Raw genomic sequence first — 23007 nt, forward strand, 5'->3', positions numbered from 1 at the left:
CTAAGGATGGTTAGTTAGTTCTTACGGCAAAGATTCTGAATCATCAAATTTTGATGTGTAGACTTTTATTGCCATGGGATCACTGGGGATAAATTCTGTAGTACTTGATAGTCTCTAGTTCTAAATTACTCTGTTATCTTCTCCCTGTAAAGAGGACTGGATCAATTCATCTTTTCATCTCAAAATAAATTACATGGCCTTTTTGTATAAGTGAAAAGCAAGGTCAAGTAACTATTTTGGCTTCTTTATTATAGGTTTATATGCTTATTTTAGTTCTCAGAATCTTACTACTCTACTAGTATGAGGGATAAAAAGGTCAAAATATGTTCCTACCCCACCAAGGCATGGGGCAACATTTCATTAAGGAGGAGTAAGCAGAGTATTTCTTATTTTATTTAGATCACTTTCTAATCCTATTAGAGTGTACAAGGCTGTGAGGGGAGGGTTGGGCCTGAGGGAGAGCCTCCAGGCCCATCATATAGGTAGATCTGCATGAAAGGACAAAAAAATCAGTATATACCATGAGGGAGAAAGTTCCAAGTGAGCCAAGATAATTGAGCTGTTCTGTTTATAATCCCCTTAAACTTACCACTAAAAGCTACCTCTTCTAGCATGGAGATCCATTTATAAACTTGGCATTGACCCATATCAGTTTTCCTAAAGCTTGTGAGTCCTGGAGGGGACTCACAAATTCATAAAAATATGAATTTGAACGAAAGAAATTATTTTTGAGCTCCCCACAGAGGTTAGACCATGTAACTAACACATATTTCTGATGTCATAATGGTTGAAGAAATAATTCTGGATGACTGAATGTTATTTACCTCTCTCCCATATATCTATTCTTTTAATTATATGGAAACCCATTTTATATGGTTTAATAATATTGCTGTTTTTCATACTGTTTTCATGAAGGCTTACTATTTGTAGCCATCTAGAAATAAAATTTGACCTATTTTAGATCCCTTCTATTTAAATAAATTTTTTGATAAATGTTTTTCCCTCAGGAATTTGAATTTCTCTTATGCTTTAATTTTCCTTTAAATTGTTTTCCTTTGAACATCAATAGACATTATCCAATATTATTTGTATCAAAATAACAATCAGTAGTTACCAGTGTGACCTCACTAAATCCATACTCCCCAATTTTCTAACCCTAACCCATATTATTGATTTCAAAATATTTGGGTATTTCTCTGAATTCTCAATAATCACCCTTACATTTCATATACTCTTTTGAGATTAGAGACTCTATAATTTACCTTCCTAGAAAGAGACATGGCAAACGAGAAATGAGAAAAGACAGTAATTAAGGCAGGCTTTCATTTTACTGTCATTGGCAGTTAAATGTGACAGTTACAGTGAATACTTCATAACAAGCCGTTCCCTAGACAGCAAGATTGACATTTGTAAATAGTTTAAAGATAGTGAGTAGAGATTTCATGATTGGATGACTGATAAAATAGCAGTAAAACTTATCCTAATGATACCCTTATGCCTTCGACATTATCCACTGTGTCATCACTCTTAATTCTGATTGAAAAAGGCCAGTGAAGTTCACCTCATACTGTAAATGATTCAATAATACACTACCTGAGTATACTATAGTCTACAGACCTCTTTATTTGTTCTTACCATCTCATAATTATCTAAGAATGAAAACAGACTCAACCACTGTATGTAGTTTCTAATATTCAGAGAATAAAAGGATACTGTGGACAGTTCCTTACCCTCTTTCCATACCTCTAATTTTTATTTCCTTGTGTATACATTGGTTTTTCTCTCCTTATACCCCTGTACACCAGCATGATTTAGTCATAACCCTGGAATCTGAAAGAAAAATATACACGTAGAAAAAGTAAAAAGCCCTAAGCCTAGTCCTTCTGAGCTTGGGGATTGTGGGAAGGAGAGGAGGGCAGAGGTAGAAGAGAGGGCCAGAATTCATAATAAAGAGTACCGAGGAGAGGGAATAAAAACTCTGGAGAATTTACCATAGGAGACAGGGTTACTTGAAGGGACTATTTAAATTATGAAATTGAGATTTGTTAGCATATTGATTCATTCAGCAAATATATATTGAGAACTAACTGTGTGTCTGGTACTGTTTAGGTGGTAAAGACACAGCACTTGTTAAACAGATTATCATCTGTCATGTGATCATAGAGAATTCTCTTTGAGTCCATAGCTATGCGTTTAAGTAACATCAGCAATTTGATGAGAGCAGGGACATTGCTAGTGTGAGCAAATTGTTCATGCAACACATCTGTGCCTTCAAGACTTGATCAGGCTGAGAGCAGAATTCAGAGCTAACAGTGGAGGTTGGGCCGTTGAGAAAATACAATGATATGATTTAAATGGATGACACGAACTGGTTATGGAGGTGAAACAGTTTGCAGGGTCACTTGGTAGCTCACCCTCTCATTTTATCTTCACTAAAGACTGGTAGCCCACTGATAACAGTTTCTCAAAGGGAGAATAGTTGCTTGCTGGGATGAAATGTCTGTTAACTCTATATCAAAAATCCAGAGGCTTCTTATGCTACTGAAATTTGCTTCCATATAGTACTCATATCTGGGGCAGAAATTTCAAATTTCATTGGCTTCTCCTGCTCATAATGGCCACTGCCAGAGGGACTTGTGCCATGAACCAAACCAGATGGGGGCTATTCTCTTATTCTCTGTTTCACTAAAGTATTGCAGCTTTGCAGTTACCTGGTAAATAGAAGACATATTCAAGTATAGAAAGTGTGCCTTCCCAATTCAAAGTGGCCCATCTGATAGTTTTCCTTTTTAACAGTAGGTTATTCAGTGTGCAGCAAAAGTTTATTATTATTAGGTTATATTTGGGATCCTAGAATATTACATACTTAAGTGAGTTTTATTTTCTTCAATCCTCTGTCACACATCTCTTATTAAGACATGTAAAGGTAATTACTACTGTCTCCCTTCCATGTGTTCTGAGCTAAAAGGTCATCAAATTTGTAGACTACTATGATGTCCTTTGTATCAGTGAGGCAATCAGGGCCCATGTGGTATGGAGACAGAGAGTGAGCTATCCCCAAAACAGGATGGCAAGGTTATTGGTGTTTTCATTAGGCAAAAGTAACTGCTTCTGGTAGTCCTTATGTATCAGATGCTAGAAAAATGCCTTTGGAAGATAAAGTGCATTGCAGATATTAGCACTCCAGCAAGAAGACTATAACTGGAACAGAAAATCCCTATCAGATTCCTCACTTGATTAAATTTAAGTAAGCATTTTTCATATCTGGATGTCTTTGTTATTTGTTAAGATGGAAAATTGAACATAATGAAAGATAACATACTTGCATGTGTTAAGTGTTTGATGCTAGCATTAATCTCTGTAGTTTCTCTAAGAAAGTATTTTATATTCTAATTTGGTAGTAATTGAGATTTAGAGCATTTTTTACTTATTGTAATAGCCCTAATTCCTTAAATGTGGAATGAAATAGGATTAAGGAAAGAGTATTCAGGGAAACTCAGGGGAGCTAATGAACATTCTGCCTGTGTTTCTCTTGTGAAATAATTCACCTCCAATAAGCCATTCTCTCTCTGTGCACCTCCTTTTCAATTTTCAAATTCCCGAAGTAGATAATCCCATTGATCCAGGTTTGGTCAGTTTTCTCTACGTGGATAGATTAGGCATGGCCAAGGGGCAAGAAGAATAAGAATGAGAAAAGCCCAGATAAGAGTCATTGTTAGTCTGGCAGCCAAATGAATTTAAATCCAAATTTGTAGCTAACTCCCTACACTAAAGAAAAGAAAAATTATGGTTTGAGACTCTAGGTGCATTTTAACTAAGAAAGTTAAAGTTCTTTCTGAAACAGAGCATCACTTCACTTTGTATATGAACAGGAAAGTGGTAAACACAGATAGTACACTTATCTTCTTTATTAAAATTCATAAAATTTTAGGCAGCATAGCAAAGTGTTTAGGAATTTGGACTCCAGGCCTAGATCACCATTTTGAATTCTGCCCTTGTGCCACATCACTTTAACCCTCTGTACCTCAAGTTCCTGAACTGAAAATGAAAATAATAATAGAATCTACATAATAGGGTTTTTGTGGGTTTTTTTTACAGTACGCGGGCCTCTCACTGTTGTGGCCTGTCCCGTTGCAGAGCACAGGCTCTGTCCTGATGCACAGGCTCAGCGGCCATGGCTCACGGTCCCAGCCGCTCCGTGGCATGTGGGATCTTCCCGGACCGGGGCAGGAACCCGTGTCCCCTGCATCGGCAGGCGGACTCTCAACCACTGCGCCACCAGGGAAGCCCAATAGGGTTGTTTTGAGGGAGAAATGAGTTAACATTGGAGTGTATTTACATATTATGTCTGACACATAATAAGCACTGTATAAGGTTCGTTAAATAAATACATGAAGCACGCTTATAAGAAAAGTGAAAAATTCAGCTAAACAATTTGAAGAAATCAGGTTTAGTCCTGAATTCAGCAGGACCATCTGTGTATGTGGAGACATTCTTTCATAGTAATATAATGCTAAATATAATTCAAGTAGAAAAGTTCAAAAGAAGTTATGAAAAAATGGCTAAATAGGTAGATTCTACGAAGGAAGGAATATTGGATGTTTAATTAAATGACATGAAAAAATTTAACTGAGAAAAGATTTAGGAGGTCTAAAACAACTGATAGGTATTTTACTAAGCATAATGCATAATTTAGCCCCTTCCTCAATCTCCCTTTAAGAGTTTTTACTTGCAAAGAGCACACATTTTTTTCCACTCTCTGTCATGTGGTAACAGATGGATCTGATCTTTCATAGGTGGGCAAATATGTCTGTTTCTAGAGTGAAGCATTTAAAATTCCATTGTTGCCACAGAATTAAATCATGATTACCAATATTTAATCTCCATCTGTTTGAAAACTTTGTCTGTATTCCTATTGGTTCTGAAATCAAGCTAAGGAAGAAGGTGTTATTTTTATTCCCAACATATGAAAAGAAAAGGGAAAATGTCTCCCCTTTTACTACAAGCTAGATAGCAAAACAAAATCACTCTTCCTATGTTCAGGCAATCACATGTTCACATCTGAGACTTTTGCTCTTGAGCAAGTGATACAAAAATGCAGGCAAAGAGAGGGTAATGACATAGCAGTGGAGGTGACCATCTAGTGTGGTGGTCTGTCTGATGGCTCTGGAGGTGTCCAGTGCTTGCAGTGATGTACAGTTTTGAGTTGGTTGCTACCTAGCCCAGCTGTGTTCTTGCCTTTTTTCTGGATTTAGCTCTTGAGCTTTGCCGTGTTCTTATTCTTTGTTTACAATCCCTCCTTGCTGAGTTTTAAACAATTCTATGCTAACACAATAGGGTGAAATACTAGTGATTCATGAAGAAAATATAATCATTTAAAAATACAAATATAGTGTATGTTTGTCAGTACAATAGAGAATATTCACATATTGGTAATTATTTGTGATATTTCAGTTAAAGCAGTTAATCACAGAGAACAAAGGAAATTTAACAATTAGTGCGAATTTTGACCTAATTATCTCTGTACTGAAATTAATCTTAAGAAAGCGATAAAACTAGATAAAACTAGATAAGTAAATTCAATAAATTCACTATTAAACCAAATTTATTCTATATATTTTAATGAATTTAGTCATAGAAATTACTCAGTTGCTGACAATTGCTACAAATGCATGTAAAGCCCCTTTATAGCAATTTAACTAGGATAAAACATAAGTAGAAATACATCAGGAAAGTATCATTTCACATTGTTTGAATACACAGCACTTTGAAAACTGAAGAGTATGGCTCTGTTCAATGTCACCTTAAATGTGTGTGAACAAATACCTTATAGTATATCTGTAATTTATTATTTTCACTTATGTTCCACACTTGTACCTTATTAGATTTCTGTCACCCTCAAAGAATGCAACAGAATATTAGGAAGAGGCAGTTCCAAACTCATAATAAATTTTTTAAAAGAAATTGAAATGGTCCCTTGCTTAATTTATACTATGAAATATAAGTGAATTTTCAAAGGCAGTGGAAAACTTAATGCAGGGAAAATATGACGAATACTCCAAGTTTTGACTTTGAAAATGTTTAGGTAATGTAAAATATAAAATGATTCACAAACAATACCTTAACTTTATTGTACCATACATCATGTAGTGCATGCTGTATTTATCAAAGCATATTTAATTCTGAACTGAAGCTTAGCATTTCATTATTTTTCTGTACTGTACAGTGAATAATACTGAATTCAAAAACACCTATATAGAGAATTCTTAAAACTTTAAATAATAAAGACATTGAAATTTGGTAATACAGATAAAACAAGTCATTTTACTATATATGAAACATTCATACATGAAAAATGTAAAAATTTTAATCAGAGATAAAGGCAAATAGAATAAGCAGACTCCCTCTTGCAAAAAGAAAAGAAAAAAAAGGAAAAATGAGGAAGGAAGGGAACAACCTTAGGCAGTTTCTGACTACATTAACTTTAATTTAGAAGGACAAATAAGCTCCTCTTAATAATTTACCCATTTGGAGGTGTGGAAGGCAAATAATACTCCAGATATGCTGTCCTCCTAATTATTCCCCCAGGGAATCAGTCTGATCAGTGTTGATGTGCACATTGGGGTAGGCTGTGCTGTATAGAAAGGCACCTAACCAAGGGATTGAAATTGAGCCTGTGTTTCACTCACCAAGTCATGGACCTTGGTACAGGGCTGTGTTAGTCTGGAGAGGCTGCCTTTCTAGAATCACACTCAGTAACCATCAGGGCCAGGCTGATACACTTTTTCACAGTCTGTCTGACCAGCAGCTTTGATACTGGCCACTGGATCATTATAAAGGAAAGAATGGATGTCCAACTCAATAATTTCTTCTAGGTTAATTCATCAGTCAAGGAAGCACCTAAGTGCAAATAGTAACATACATGTAGAAGTTCTGCTGTGCATAAACAAGGAGAAAACATTGGTACTTTGATGGGTTCAAGTACACCAAAGATCTGTCTTTTATGTTAGAAATTACTCTTGTAATGTAGAATGGAGTTAAGGTTCACCAGGACTTTTTTGCATCCCTCCACCTCCAGAAGCCATATACCTTAAGGTTCTGGGGTAATATAAAATAAGACAATACATTGGCTGGTACAATTTTGTGCCATGGGAATCAAACCTGACTCAGGCACATCAAAACAATAACTTCCCAACCCTTATTCCAATTGTGTGTGTATATATATACATATATATATATATGTATATATATATACACACACATACATATGTATATGCACAAACATATAATATGATTATACTTTTCTTAAGAGCAACGTATGCATATGTATGTATAAACGTCTTTATATAAACATATACTATACCTATATAGAGAGAGATAGATATGTATAATCTATCATTTTTTATCTTAACATAGAAAAACAGATGGAAAGATATGGTCATTGGCCACTTTAAGAATTGGAAGAGGGGAAGGAGTGATTATTAACTTTATATACCTCAAAATTGCTTGACTTATTACTAATTCTATAATTTTTTATGTTAGCATAGAAAAACAGATGGAAAGATATGTCCCATTGGCCACTTTAAGAATTGGAAGAAGGGAAGGAGTGATTATTAACTTTATATACCTCAAAATTGCTTGACTTATTAATAACAGGATTGTCTGTGTTAAAAACAACTAAAACAATTACTTAAGTTGGGAGACTATAATTATCTTTTTAACTGATTGCTGCATAGATAAATTTAGGGGAGTGTTTCCCCTTTTTTTGTTTGTTTCGTTTTGCAGTGGAGAGAAAGCAGCTTTATATTAATATTTCCAGAGTACAGAAATCTTTGAAGATTCAGCCAACATTTTAACCACTAACATGCCAAGCATTACCTGATATAATAGAAATTTGTGGTTGTTTTTAGCAGGTGGCTACGATATCTATGTCTTGCACTGGTCGTTTTTTGTGTATCTATAGATTTACATCTATTACTCTGTATATGTCTATGTCTATATATCACCAAAATGTTATTATTGATGGTTCTTAATATGTCTAAAGGTAGAAATATCCAAAAGATAGAATAAAGTATAATTTCCTCTCTAATACCCACCATAATGATGAAGAGGATATTACTCAAGCAGAGGTATGACCGTCAACTTCCAACCATGGCACTGACCTTATGACTGTCTGCTAAAAAATATTTACCTCTCCCATTTGAGAGTACCAGTATTTGGGATCTGCTGTTATTTTTTCCTAGTGGTATGTAGCCTATCATATCTTACTTGGATGTTAGACCTTTGTCAATGTGTATATTCATCCCTAACTACATAAACTTAAAGTTTGGAGGAAGAAGCTGGCAACCCTTTCTTCTAACTTTACCTATATAAGAATGAAGATTTAAGAAGTTTAACAAAACTGAAGCTATCATCCATGTGCTCCTTGGGGCAGTTGCATCTCACACATAAAATTATGGAAGATAGAAAATAGGAGCTAGCTATTAAGAATTGAGGCTCTGTTTTATGATTTCTCTAGTTGAAATTATATGATCTTTAAGAATGGGCAAGCTTGAAAAAATGGCCCATATATTCCTGGTGAAATTAATCAATACCTAATTATTTAGAAGCTATAAATGCTATCTTTAGCTGACATGCTCACAAAATGTGTTTTCTTCCGTCAATAAAGGCCAATAAATCAGAAATCTAGCATAAGGGAGGTTATTGCAGAGGACAAAAGAATCACCCTCATTTTTGCAGTTAGCTGTTTCATCAATTTAATGGTATTTATGCTACTTTAATAAGAAAAAGAAAGAGGTTGGACCTTACAAATGCAATTGGAAAATAGTAACAAACTGATAATATCTGAAACTGTAGAGAACATAATACTATAAAAAGATCTTTAGCATTCAGTACATTAGCAAAGCAACTCCTGAGATAAAAATAAGTATCACCATGTTGACCTTAAGAATATATTTAAAATGTCATGCATTGGTCTGCTTTGTTTATTCAAGTGTTTATTTTTGAATCTGAAATCAGGTTTCATCGACTGTAGTGGAGCTGGAAGGCTCCTCTCAGATCTAAAGCAAATTCCCTCAGTTGCTGGGAAATTTGGCTGTTAATGGATTAGTGCTAAATCCCTCAGACTAAGAGAACCATCTTAATCAATGTCAAATCCTCTTCCCAAGAGCAGCCCCTTCAATGACTGTTTAATTCTGGGTATTTTTAATGGTGAAATTACATGACAGAAAAGCACCCTCCCTTGTACTTACATAATCCACCATTTCCTTCTGCCATGACTTAAATCACACACTTTTATACTTGACTGTAAACTTAGAAATTCTGTCTTAGATTTAGATTTTCTTCACATCAGTAAGAACAGTCTGTTAGTAATTAGCCTTTCATCAATTACTTTTTGCTTCCGAGATCACTGAGTTTGGCTTGTTAGCATTACTAAGACTTGATCTTTAGAGACTTAGTTGAATTCAACCTACATTTGAGAAGAATCACCAGTGAATGTAGGTTCATTTTTTATCTATCATCCATCTGTCTGTTTATCTTATCTGTCTATCTACCTACCTACCTACCTACCTACCTATCATCATCTTTACATACCTGGGCATTGAATAATATTTTTATTGCTTTTCCACTAAGCTTATTAATTAATACATTAACATAATGTCTTTCTTCAAATATTTTCTTTATATCCATCATAGTATTTTCTAGATTCCAGTACTCTTTACATACCAAACAAATAAACAAAATCGTATTTACACCATTAGAAATTATATATAAAAACTTGTACCTGCAAATGAACATCAATATATAAATTTACATGTCTCAGGATGAAACTAGTCCATTAAACTCCTGAAATATAAAGGCCACCAACCCATGAGTCACCAGAAAATAGTATAATTCTAACTTTACCTTTAAAACTTTTCTTCATGACAAATGTAATTTACAAGCTGAAAAATGCATAAACATAAATATACAGTGCAACACACATCTATAAAGAAAACACCTGTGTAATCTATAATGTGAGCCAAGAAATAGAACAATGTCAGAGACTCAGAAGCACTTGTTGGTGTCTTTTCCTGACATTGCACCCCTCCCTTTATCCTAGAAGTAACCACTATCTTTACTTTGCTTTATAGCAATAATGTTACCTCTACAAACATGTAATGATTGAGTAATAGATTGGCTAGTAATGTCTTATACACCCTAACCAACATGTTGTTTAATTTAATCTCCTTGAGGACCCTGGACTTATTTAAATGACCACTGGACGTTGGCATTTTTATGCCTCCACTAACCCAAAACTCAATATGCTCCAATATAAACTTATTAAATCCTACTGAGTCCAGACTATCCTCTTGTATTCCATTGATACATCCTGTATTTTCATTGATAACATCATCTCCCACACTTCAAATTCTGAAACCTGAAGTTAATCCTTTACATCTTCCTTTTTCTTACATACTTCTGTATAAGCTAAGTCCTGTTCTTTTTTTCTTCCAAGTTACTGTATTTCCATTGGCTGCCTTTTTCTCTTTTTATCTGCAGCACTACCTGATAGAAACTTTCTCCATATACCTACTGGAATATTGCAATAGCCACGTACTTCCTTTCCCTGTTTTAGTCTCAGCACTTTAGTCCCTTCCTTACCCAACCTGCAAATTAATTTTATGAATAGCAGTTCTAATTATATATCGTCTCTCCTTAAGTCTCTGTTGCTTCCCTTTAATTTAAGAGAGAAAGTCCCAGACTTTCACATGTCATACACATAAATTCATGTGCTGACCCCATTCAGTCTCTTCCTCACCTCCTGCCATTTCCTCTCTCTCACTTTACACTACAACAATGCCAGTGGTATTATATTTTCCTGGGCAAACCATACTGTTTGCTACAATACTTACTCTTTCTCTTCACTAGTCTATATTTCCTTCCCATACACAATTACATTTTTAGAAACTAATCTTTTTAATCATTCACTAAGGAAAACTTTATCTCCCCCTTCTTTTCCCTAGAAGAGTCAATGTTCTCTCTTTCACACTATCTCTGTACCTGGGATACGTACTTCTATTTTTGCACTTATAACAATGTCACAACATACTGCAATACATTCCAATGACATGTTTGTCACTTCTACCAGGTGCGAACTTGAAATTAAGAGAAAATGTAATATATCTCTATGTACTTAGAAGTAAGCATATTTCTTATTGTACATACAGATGTCTCTCAATACTTGTTCAATTGAATCTTTCCTTAAACTCTGTTTTCATGTCATATTAGTTCATGTTTCTTGTAGGAGCACAAGAGTATTTTGCTGATCTTACTTTTTTTTTTAAAAGATATTTCCCTTTTTATTTTTCTTAATTAATGAATTTATTTATTTATTTATGGCTGCGTTGGGTCTTCGTTGCTGTTTGCGGGCTTCCCATTGCGGTGGCTTCTCTTGTTGCAGAGCACAGGCTCTAGGCACATGGGCTTCAGTAGCTGTGGCTTGAAGGCTCTGGAGCTCGGGCTCAGTAGTTGTGGCGCACGGGCTTAGTTGCTCCGTGGCATGTGGGATCTTCCCGGACCAGGGCTCGAACTCGTGTCCCTTGCATTGGCAGGCAGATTCTTAACCACTGTGCCACCAGGGAAGCCCTGATCTTACTTTCTACACTGCTCCATTGTTTCCTTGAAAAACTTGATATTGATTCAAGGGGCCCTTGCAAGGTTACATGTACCCAGGTCTACAAGTTCAATCTACCACTGAATGATCTAGAGTCAAATCACATGCTTCTCCATGACTAAAGGGATTTAAGCCTATATTTGTAAACACACTTTATTTTCATATTGTCTATTATGCTAAAAACCATCTTGGAAAAATTTCTTTTTTACAACTTTAAAATTTGCCTAGTGCCTGTTAACCAGTGGCTTTATCCAAGAAGTAAATGCATATAGTATATGCAGATCATTAACATTTTCAAAATTGAGATGGCAGAGTCATATTTCTTTTGAACTTTCTCTGTTTTTGTCTTATTTATTTTCTGAAATGACTCTTTGAAGCGAGCTATTATAAATAGAAAATTTGAGAAACTAGGTTCTTGGTATCCTAAGTTTGCTCTTCTTCTTTCCTAATGGGAAGAAGAGTAAACCCCCTCACTTTTCTATATGCTGAAGAAAAAGGAAGTAACGTTTATTTATGTTTTGGCACCAAATTGCTCTAACATGGAGATATTCTTTCTTCTAGATGAATATTTTCTCATTTATGAACTATCATGCATGCTGCTGCTTTCTCCTTAAGTTCTTTCATTAAATTTGATAGTATAAGACTGCTATATTTATTGTGAAAATTATGATCAGCCCTTGCTAATTTATAAATTGTTTTTACTAGTTTGGTATAATTATGAAAAATAATAAAACTCATAGAAACAGTATAAAATAGCCTTTCAAAATAGTTCCTTGGCATCCTTTTCTCCCCATAAGATGCAACATTAGTATTTTATGGAAGTAACTGTGATATTCTAGTCTTGACTTATTGCTGCAGAACTGGTGAATACCTCAGAAATGCATTTTCAATAGTGTTAAAATATTGGAATTTGTAATAGTTTACATTTAATGATACTTCGTGTTGTAAAGGGAAGAGATATAGAGCAATAGACTTCATCACTTCATAGTCACCTAAGGGGACACCTTAGGCAAATGTGAAAGACAAACAGCAATACTTTTGCTGGAGTTTAAGCAAATCATGAAGGTTATAGGAGTTGGCGTTGTGGGAAGACAGGAAATTTTGTTTCACTTAAAAAAAAAGTCTATATAGCACTTTATATATTTTAGACTGCAGAGTCAAAATAGATAGAGCTGTTTTTCTGGTGGTAATTTTGTATCATTGGTTGTCCTTCCATCCTTTCTCCCTCCCTCCCTCCCTCCCTCCTTCCTCCCTTCCCTCCGTTTTTGTTGGCGTACATTTGGGTTGTTCACCTTTCCCAGAGTTTCACCAAAGCTTCTTTTCCAGGCCTAGGTGGTCTATTGTATGTCTGTACCCGGCATCTCTTGTCCAGGAGTCTGTGGGTTTATAGTCTCCTTATGACATTTACAAACAACCCCCACCAGCTTTCCTACCTGCATTTGAATTTTGTGAGTTAGAGATGAGCAAGTCCATCCTCCAGGTATCCTCCAGACAGGTTAGAACAGATGTACACAATAATTTGCAAATAAAGTCTGCTTTGTTCCCTCCTTTCTGGAGGGAGGGAACTGGGGACCCTGGGCTGCCATCATTTAGGACCAAGACCAAGACTGCCACTGAGGTTGGTCGGGGGTTGGGGGTAGATGAATAAAATTTCACAAAAGTTTTCTATCATTCTGAAGATGACTTTTTCTTAATTGGATATTCCATTGCTTTCTATAAACTTTTGTTTGCTAGAGCTCCAACAAAGTTGATTCAGACAGGTGGTGTTTTGTTTTGTTTTTAAAGATTTATTTATTTAATTTATTTTTGGCTGTGTTGGGTCTTAGTTGCGGCACACGGGATCTTCGTTGCGGCACGTGGGTTTCTCTCTAGTTGTGGTGTGCAGGTTTTCTCTTCTCTAGTTGTGGCATGCAGTCTTCAAGGCACCTGGGCTCTGTAGTTGTAGCGCATGGGCTTAATTGCCCCGCAGCATGTGGGATCTTAGTTCCCTGACAAGGGATCGAACCCGTGTCCCCTGCATTGTAAGGTGGATTCTTTACCACTGGACCACCAGGGAAGTCCCCGTTTGTTTGTTTTGATGTTTCTTCCTGTAGGCAAACAAGAGCTTGGAGCTTCCTAGTCTGCCATCTTCCTCTTTGTTTCATATTTTTTCATCCCTGTAATTTACCTGGAAACAGACTCTCCAAACTTCACATAAAAATCAGGCCTTTTTTTCCTGAACATATAACATGTTTTCTTTTCCACTGACTTTTTTCTCAATTCCTTCAATTAGAAGTGAACTTTTACTTCCCAAAATAATGTTTCTCAGGCCTGAATGATGCCTTTTTGTTTTTTAACTGCCTATTTTTTAAATTGGGGTATGGTTGCTTTACAATGTTGTGTTAATTTCTGCTGTACAGTGAAGTGAATCAGCTATATATATACATATATCCCCTCTTTTTTGGATTTCCTTCCCATTTAGGTCACCACAGAGCATTGAGTAGAGTTCCCTGAGCTATACAGCAAGTTCGCATTAATTATCTGTTTTTTACGTAGTAGTGTACCCAATCTCCCAATTCATCCTACCCCCACTTCGCCCCCTTAGTGTCCATACATTTGTTTTCTATGTCTGTGTCTCTATTTCTGCTTTGAAAATAGGTTCATCTGTACCATTTTTCTAGATTCTGCATGTATGTGTTAATATAGGATATTTGTTTTTCTCTTTCTGACTTACTTCACTCTGTATGACAGTCTCTAGGTCCATCTACATCTCTACAAATGACCCAGTTTCGTTCCTTTTAATGGCTGAGTAATATTCCATTGTATATATGTACCTTTTTAAAGACAAATAAATCCTCAATGATTCTCAGTTTTGCACGTTTATAAAATACTCTCATATTTTTATTATAAATATGTTTAATGTGTATGGACATAAAATGTATTCCTTTGGTAGAACACCCATACAATTATATTATACCTGAAACACAAATAAAATAGAACAAAACTATAAAAATCACTATTAACATTACTGCCATATTATAAGAGATAGGATTGTTTTGCTCAGAATCCTGGGTTTAATAAAATAAATGTGTTCATTGATCTATAGATTCAACTTAATTTCTATCAAAGTCCAACTTGTATTTTGCAGAAATTGATAAGCAAGTCCTAAAATTTATGTGGAAATGAAAGGGGCCAGAATATCTAAAACAGGCTTTAAAAAACAAGTTTGGAGAACTCAACGTTTCCAATTTCAGAACTTACTACACAACTACACTAATAAAGATAGTGTAGTGTGGCATAAGGATAGACATACAGATCAATGGAGTAGAATTGAAATTCTAAAAATACACTCATATATCTAAGATTGCTGTGACAATTTGATGAGGCAACAACAAATTTTTCAACACATGGTGCTAGGACATCCAAATATCCATATGAAAAAGAATGAAATTGGAACTCTTCCTTATACCATCTACAAACATTCATTCAAAATGGATTATAGACCCAAATTTAAGAGCTAAAACTATGAAACTCTTAGAAGAAATTGTAGGAGTAAATGTTTGTGACCTTAGGATAGGCAATGCTTTCTTAGATATGACAGCAAAAGCACAAGCAAAAAACTTAAAAAAAGGAAAGAAAGGAAAATAGATAAATTGAACTACATAACAATTTAAAACTTTTATGCTGCAAATTATACCATTAAGCGAGTGAAAACAGTCAACAGAATGGGAAAAAGTATTTGTAGAGCATAGATAGTATAAAAGTATTCAGAATACATAAAGAATTCTTGCAACTCAATAATAAAAAGACAAATGACCCAACTGAAAATGGACAAAGGATTTGAATACACACCTCTCTGACGTAGTTATATTAATGACCTACAAGCACATGAAAGTATGTTCAACATCATTATTCTTAGGAAAATGCAAATAAAAGCTACAATGAAATACTTTTTTATACCAATTATTATTGCTTTAATAAAAAAGAATGACAATAACAAGCGCTGATGAGAATGTGGTGAAACTGGAACTCTCTTTCATTGCTGATGGGAATATAATAAAATGGTGCAGTTGCTTTGGAAAACTATGTGGCACTTCCTTGAATTGTGAAACAGAGTTACCATATGGCCCAGCAATTTTACTCATAGGTATATATAGAAAAGAACTGATATTATATGTTTACACATATACATGTAAATGAAAAGCTAGTTAAAGGCTACCTAATTTACATAGGTTGGTTAAAGAGCTCTCTGCAGAGCTAATATTTAAGTTAACAGAAGAAAGTGCATGTTGTGTTCTGAGGGTAGAACATTGCAGACAACATTTAGGAAAAAATATATAACTCACAATTGTATAACTTCTAAAAGTTATTTAATTAAAAAGCAGATAGGAGAGGCGAAATCAACATACTGGAGCAGGAAGATACTGAACACACCTCCTCCCATGAGCACACCAAAATTACAACTACTTACAGAGCAACCATCTGTGAGAACAACCTGAAGACTAGCAGAAAAATATTTTTCACAGCTAAAGACGTAAAGAAGGAACCACGATGAGACAGATAGGAGGGGCAGAGTTGTGGTCTAGTCAGGACCCACACCTTCAGGTTGGTGACCCACAAATAAGAATGCTGTCACAACTATGGAGGTCCTCCACAAGAAGCAAGGTGCTTGAGGCCCACATTGGGCTCCCCAGCCTGGGGATCCTGCCCAGGAAGATGAGCCTTCAGAATGTCTGGCTTTGAAAACCAGTGGGGCTTATATTTGGGAAAGCTGGAGGGCTAGGAAACAGAGAGTCCACTCTTAAAGCACGTGTGCAAAATCTCACATGCTCCAAGTCCCAGCACAGAGATAGTAGTTTGAAAGGAGACTGGGTCAGATCCATTTGCTGATCTTGGAGAGCCTCCCATAGAGGCTGGAGGCAGCTGTTGACTCCCCCTGGAGATGGAGGAGCTGGCAGAAGCCATTTTGGGGGGTCTCATTCTACCATGTTGACATCAGCACTGGCAAGTGCCATTTTGGAATCCTCCCTCTGGCCTATTAGCAGAGGGCCTTGCTCCACCCACCAGCGAGCCTGCAGCAATCACATGCTGCTAGGTGGCATAGCCATTCATGTGGGGAGCCTGCCCTGCCTAGAGCAGTCATATGATGGCAAAAAAAGACAAATACCATATGATCTTACTTATATGTGGAATCTAAAAAACAAAACTAATGAGTGAGCATAGCAAAAGGAAAACAGACTCATAGATACAGAGAACAAATGGGTGGTTGCCAAAGGAGAAGTGGGTATGGGGGATCAGCAAAATGGATGAAGGAGATGAAGAGGTACAACTTCCAGTTATAAAATAAATAAGTCATGGAGATATAATATATAGCATAAGAAATTTGGTCAATAATATTGTAATAACTTTGCATGGGGACAGTGGTTACTAGACTTACCGTGGTTATAATTTTGGAATGTATAAATGCCAAATCAATATGTTATACACCTGAAACTAACATAATAGTCCATATCAACTATATTTCAATTAAAAAAATAAGTAAATAAATGACAAAACAAGAACAAAAAACAGATGTATAGTACTATGCTAATATGAAATAATTTAATCCACATAACAAACCAAAGAATATATATTATTCATTCTAACCAAGGAATATATACTATCATTATCCCACTTTTCCATTTTCATTTAAGGATATTTTTGTATACTGGGGTTAATTAACTTTTCCAAAATTACATAGTTTGTAGATTAATTATTCCCAGAATGCATCTTAGTGAAAGGGAATAGGCTACTGTACTGTAACTGACCACTGCCATCCTCTGAAGATTTACTGACCAGCTAAATAAATAAAGTATCAAGAAAAGAGAGGTCTGAGCAATTCTAACAACTCCAATGACGGTGACATTTCTAAAGGGATATTAATTAATATGTATGGGAGGGGAAGATTTTGCAGGTCTTGTACTTACCTATACAATAGCAGTGTGCTTATTTTGCAAAAATATCTAATAAAAATAATATGGAGGTGTTTAAAGAATGAAGTAAGAAACACTTGTATAATAACATCCCTTTAAAGAAACAAGTGACATTGTGTATACTGTCAAATGCCTGAAACATGAACACTGCTAAAAAGACATTACACTCTCAGGAGTCAAGTTAAAAGTATTACCCTTTCATTTTTCAGACATCTCTAACAGTAACTAGTCCTTGAATAAGAGACAGGTAGCAGAATGTATAAAAGAGGTAAATGCATAAAGGGGCAATTCCAGTTTCCAAAGTATTAATTTATTTCCTTGAAAAAGTTGTAAATATGCATGCTAGTTGAAATACAAATTAAAACCTTATAAATAGCACTGTTGTCATCTAGCATTATTTTTCTGACAGCATGCCCCACATAAAGGGTGTGAGAAGGGTAGTAAAGAGCAAGGCTGGATGGTTGAAAGTAATTGAGTTTACTTAGGATAATGAGAGATTTAACAAAATATCAGACAGTAAAGTGTAAACGAAAATGAAGAGTTTGCTATCCACTAAAAAATAATCTGCAAAATATTTGAAAAGTTTTGTTTTAAAGAATATAAGAGGGCTTCCCTGGTGGCTTAGTGGTTGAGAGTCTGCCTGCCGATGCAGGGGACACGTGTTCGTGCCCTGGTCAGGGAAGATCCCGCATGCCGCGGAGCGGCTGGGCCCGTGAGCCATGGCCGCTGAGCCTGTGCGTTCGGAGCCTGTGCTCCGCAATGGGAGAGGCCACAGCAGTGAGAGGCCCGTGTATCGCAAAAAAAAAAAAAAAAAAAAAAAGAATATAAGAATAACAAGACTAGAGGAAATAGTTACTATAAACTTCAAGGCAATGATAAAGTTACATATTTTTGTAATACATATTACTTTTAAAGTCAGTTAAATATGTACTATTAACATAATTTAATTTAACCTAATGTTAATGTGACTCTAAGTTTCATAGGGATAAACTAAATATATTTAGTGATTATATGGCTACTAAAATATGACTTGAGACTTTAACTTCAGCTTGTAAAACAAAATAAGTGATACTATTAAATACATACATATATATGTACATACATAATCAAAGCTGAAATACTGGAATTTAGGAAAAAATAAATGCAACAAACATGTATTTACCATTCTGGAATGGAGTTTCCTTTTATTTTTAGAAGACAGTATGGTTTTATGAAAAAGGAATATGAGGAAAATGTTTTGGCAAAGCCTCTTCAGAAGTTTCAGACGTGTGCCCCTTCTTTGACTTAATTTTTCTTTACAAGTGAAAAATAAAATCTTCTGATACTTACAAATATATATCAAGATTAGGAATGACATTAATATATTTTTTTAATAGTGATATATCAAAGATACTTCTACATAGTTTTGATATTTTTGATTGAATTAAAATATGATCTTTAAATACAAATACATATGAATATTAATGACAGTGCTATTAAGAAACATACTTGATTCTTTGCACTTTAGTATCAAGATAGTACAGGAAAAACAAAATTTAGGAAAATGGTAAAAAATGCAATGTAAGTAAGTAATTTCAATGAAAATATGCAGGGTAATTATTACATTTAGTTAAGCAAACTCATTTTAAAGACATTTAAAAGATGGCATAATAAAAAATAAACTTTTAATCATGAAATTTTTGAGGAAAAGATTTTATAAAAACTTTAAGAAATCTTGAAATAATACTCATATTAATATCTTACTGCATAATTCTGCAGGATAATTTTGCTCTTCTTTTTCTGTTTTCTTAAGTTAGAAGATTAAAATTCAGAATTTAGAATTTGAGACCTTTCTTCTGTAAAAGTTAATGCTACAAATTTTAAAAAGCTTTTATAAAATTATAAAAGCACTGCTTTAGGTGCATTGCACAAATCCCACTTCCTTTTTACCTCATTCTCATTTTATATAAGTATTAAATTTCATTTATTTCCTGCACATGTAATTTCTTTGACAAAAATAAATCAAAAATATTTTTATATCCTTTTTCTTCTTATATGAAAGGTAACCTACTCTGGATTATTTATTGCTCTTCCCCCTCCCCATTTTTTATTTATCAGTATATTCCTGTAATAACTTTATGTCAGTTCATAGAGATTCCCTTCTTCTGTTGTACACTACATAGCATAGCCTTTTGTGAATATATTATAGTTACTCTTCCATATATAGGTATTTTGCTTGTTCCCAATATTTTGCAGTATTTTGAAATTGTGAACAAGGCTATAAGCCTGCATTATTTCTCCTTATGAAATTTTTATTGTTGGAGGTATATCTTCAGACTCCCTGTAAGTGGGATTTCTGGGTCCAAAGTTAAGTTCGTATGAGGTTTGTTTGGTATTGTTAAATTCTCCTTCACAGCAGATTTGCCACTTTGCATTTCCACCAGCAGTGTGTGAACTTCTTTTTTTCCTGTCTAATTGCATTGACTAATACCTCTAGTACAATGTTGAACAATAGCAGAAATAGGAGTCAGCCTTTTTTAATTTTAGTGAAAATGTCTCTAATGTTTTCTATGCATGTAAGATATTGACTAGCAATAAAAGATCTCTCATTTTTTAATTTTTGGATTTTAATAATATCAGGAATGTTTGTTAAAATATTGTTGAAATAATTTCAGCAGCTATGGCAATAAGTATATTCCTTGTTTTTCCGCTTAGATCCATTAATATGCTATATGATATTAATGGATTTTGTGATATTGAGTCAAATTTGAATTATTGGATTTAACATCACTTGATCATTCTGTATTATTTAATTAATGTGACACTGTGTTTTCTTTTATGATACTCTAATATTTTTGCATCAATATTTATTTACTGTATTGGTTTATAGTTTTATTTTTTTGTATTATCTTTATCAGATTTAAGAGTCAGTGTTTTCCTTGTTTTATAAAAATCTATTAGGACATTTTTTTTTTTTTTTTTTTTTGCAGTATGCAGGCCTCTCATTGTTGTGGCCTCTCCCATTGTGGAGCACAGGCTCCGAACATGCAGGCTCAGCAGCCATGGCTCATGGGCCTAGCCGCTCCGTGGCATGTGGGATCTTCCTGGACTGGGGCATGAACCCGTGTCCCCTGAATCGGCAGGCGGACTCTCAACCACTGCGCCACCAGGGAAGCCCTATTAGGACATTTTTATATCTAAAAATATTTAGTTCAGTTTTTTTCCAGTTTTATTTATTTAGGACCAACTATGTACCAGGCACTATAAGAGTTATAAGGAAACAAAAATAAGACATACTATGTTATAAAGCTAACAGTCTATTCAATAAGGGTGCAAAAGCCTAAATACATTAGGATAATAATATCATTGGAGGTAAGTCCAAGATGCTAAAGTAGCAAAAAGAGGAAGATCAGCTCAGAGGAGGAAAAGAGAATGTTAGAGGAAACAGTCATTTGGGTACATTCATCCGAAGAAGGTATGTGTTCACATTTATCAACAAATGAGAAAAATCAAGTTTACCTATTTGGATAAATTTCAGCCAAATTTGTAGAGTCTCTGAGATCTTCTGACTTTAAATATTGGTTTTTTAGCAAGTATGAACTTCAGTGATAGAACTTGGTGGAGGAGCACCCTAAAGATATAGCTGTAACTACTGCAATGGAGAGAAATTCTATGTGTATTTAAGCATCATAGAGGAAGAAAGTAAAATTTTTAATATAAGGACAAAATCAAAAGTTACATATTTGACAGTTTGAATTTATAAGCTCAAGTTTGTATTAGAGCTGTTGCTAATGGGCAATGTCATGTAATGGTCATGGAAATTAGCAGCAACTATTTCTTTTTAAATAATTTTAATGACTCTTGAGGTAGGCTGAACAGTCCCACCAAGGATGTCCATAACTGAATCCTCAGAATCTGTGAATATGTTAACTTACATGACAAAAGGCAGTTTATAGATATGATTAACTTAAGGATCTTGAGATAGGGAGATTATATCAGGTAGGCCTGATGTAATTACAAGGGTTCTTCTAAAAGAGAGGCAGGAGATCAGAGAGGAGAAAAGATGCTACCCTGTTGGCTTTGAAGACTGAGGAAGAAGCAAGAGCCAAGGAATGTAGGTAGCCTCTGGAAGCTAAAAAAGGGAAGGAAATGGATGTCCCACTAAAGCCTTCAGAAAGTATACATCCCTAAGGACCCATTTTAGACTTCTGACTTCCAAAACTATAACATAGTAAATTTTTGTTGTTATAAATCATTTAATTGTGGAAATTCATTATAGCTCTAATAGGAAACTAATAAAATTCTCCTGAATGAAGACCAGCTTGTTTGCCAATACCTTTACATTTAGCTTTAAAAATTCTGCTGTGTAGTCAGGAAAACCGGAGGGCTTGGTTCACAAAGTGAGTGAATATATGCTACAAATAAAATGGTGTAAGTATTTTTATGTACCTGTTTTACTCTGATGGAACTAACCAGGAGCATAAAAAAGATTCACCTGGGATTTTCTTTAACTTTACCCCAAAAAGGATTCTGGAAATTATAGTTCCTAGGACCTTGCAATAAATCAAGGAAGGATTTCAGTGTAGTAAGGTTAAGCAGGAGAAATCCTGAGTTCAGTCCTCATTTGTTAGTAGGAAAACAAACAATACACTTTACATGTCCATCTTGTTTTTTTTAATATCACTTTTACAGCTATACCTTTACTTTTTAATATCCAGACTCTTAGAATATCAGCTTTTATATTTTTGCATTACCAAGTAACATCTCCTGGGAAGGATCTGTGACCCTCTCAAGGGAAGTGCTCGTCCACAACGTCTGCTCAGGGATGCAGTGAGGCTATAAGCCCTGAGAACACTCAGGGAGGGCCGGGCCACATATCTAGACGAGGACTCATGGAGTCCCCCAATTTGGGCCCCTGACACAGTTCTGGCCAAGAGACTTATTGTAAGCTAAGTATATCAATTTAAATCACTATTAAGTTATTTAAGATTCTTTATAATTTAGGGATATGTCTAAATCAGCTTTATTAAGGAAATAATTGTTGAAAGGCTATGCTTTGAGAGCCATGTTGTTCTACTGTATAAATTAGCATGGGGAGATGTTATTTATTTATTTATTTGTTTGTTTGTTTGTGCTGGGTCTTAGTTGTAGCAGGCAGGCTTCTTAATTGTGGCTCATGGGTTTCTTAGTTGCGGCTTGCCAGATCCTTAATTGCGGCATGTGGGCTCCTTAGTTGTGGCTTTCCAGTTCCTTAGTTGTGGCATGCGAACTCTTAGTTGTGACATGCATGTGGGATTTAGTTCCCTGACCAGGGATAGAGCCTGGGCCCCTGCATTGGGAGTGCAGATTCTTAACCATTGCACAACCAGGGAAGTCCCGAGATGATCATATGATTTTTAATCTATACTTTATTAATGTGGT

This window comes from Orcinus orca, chromosome 7 (assembly GCF_937001465.1).
Source record: "Orcinus orca chromosome 7, mOrcOrc1.1, whole genome shotgun sequence".
Taxonomy (NCBI): Eukaryota; Metazoa; Chordata; class Mammalia; order Artiodactyla; family Delphinidae; genus Orcinus; species Orcinus orca.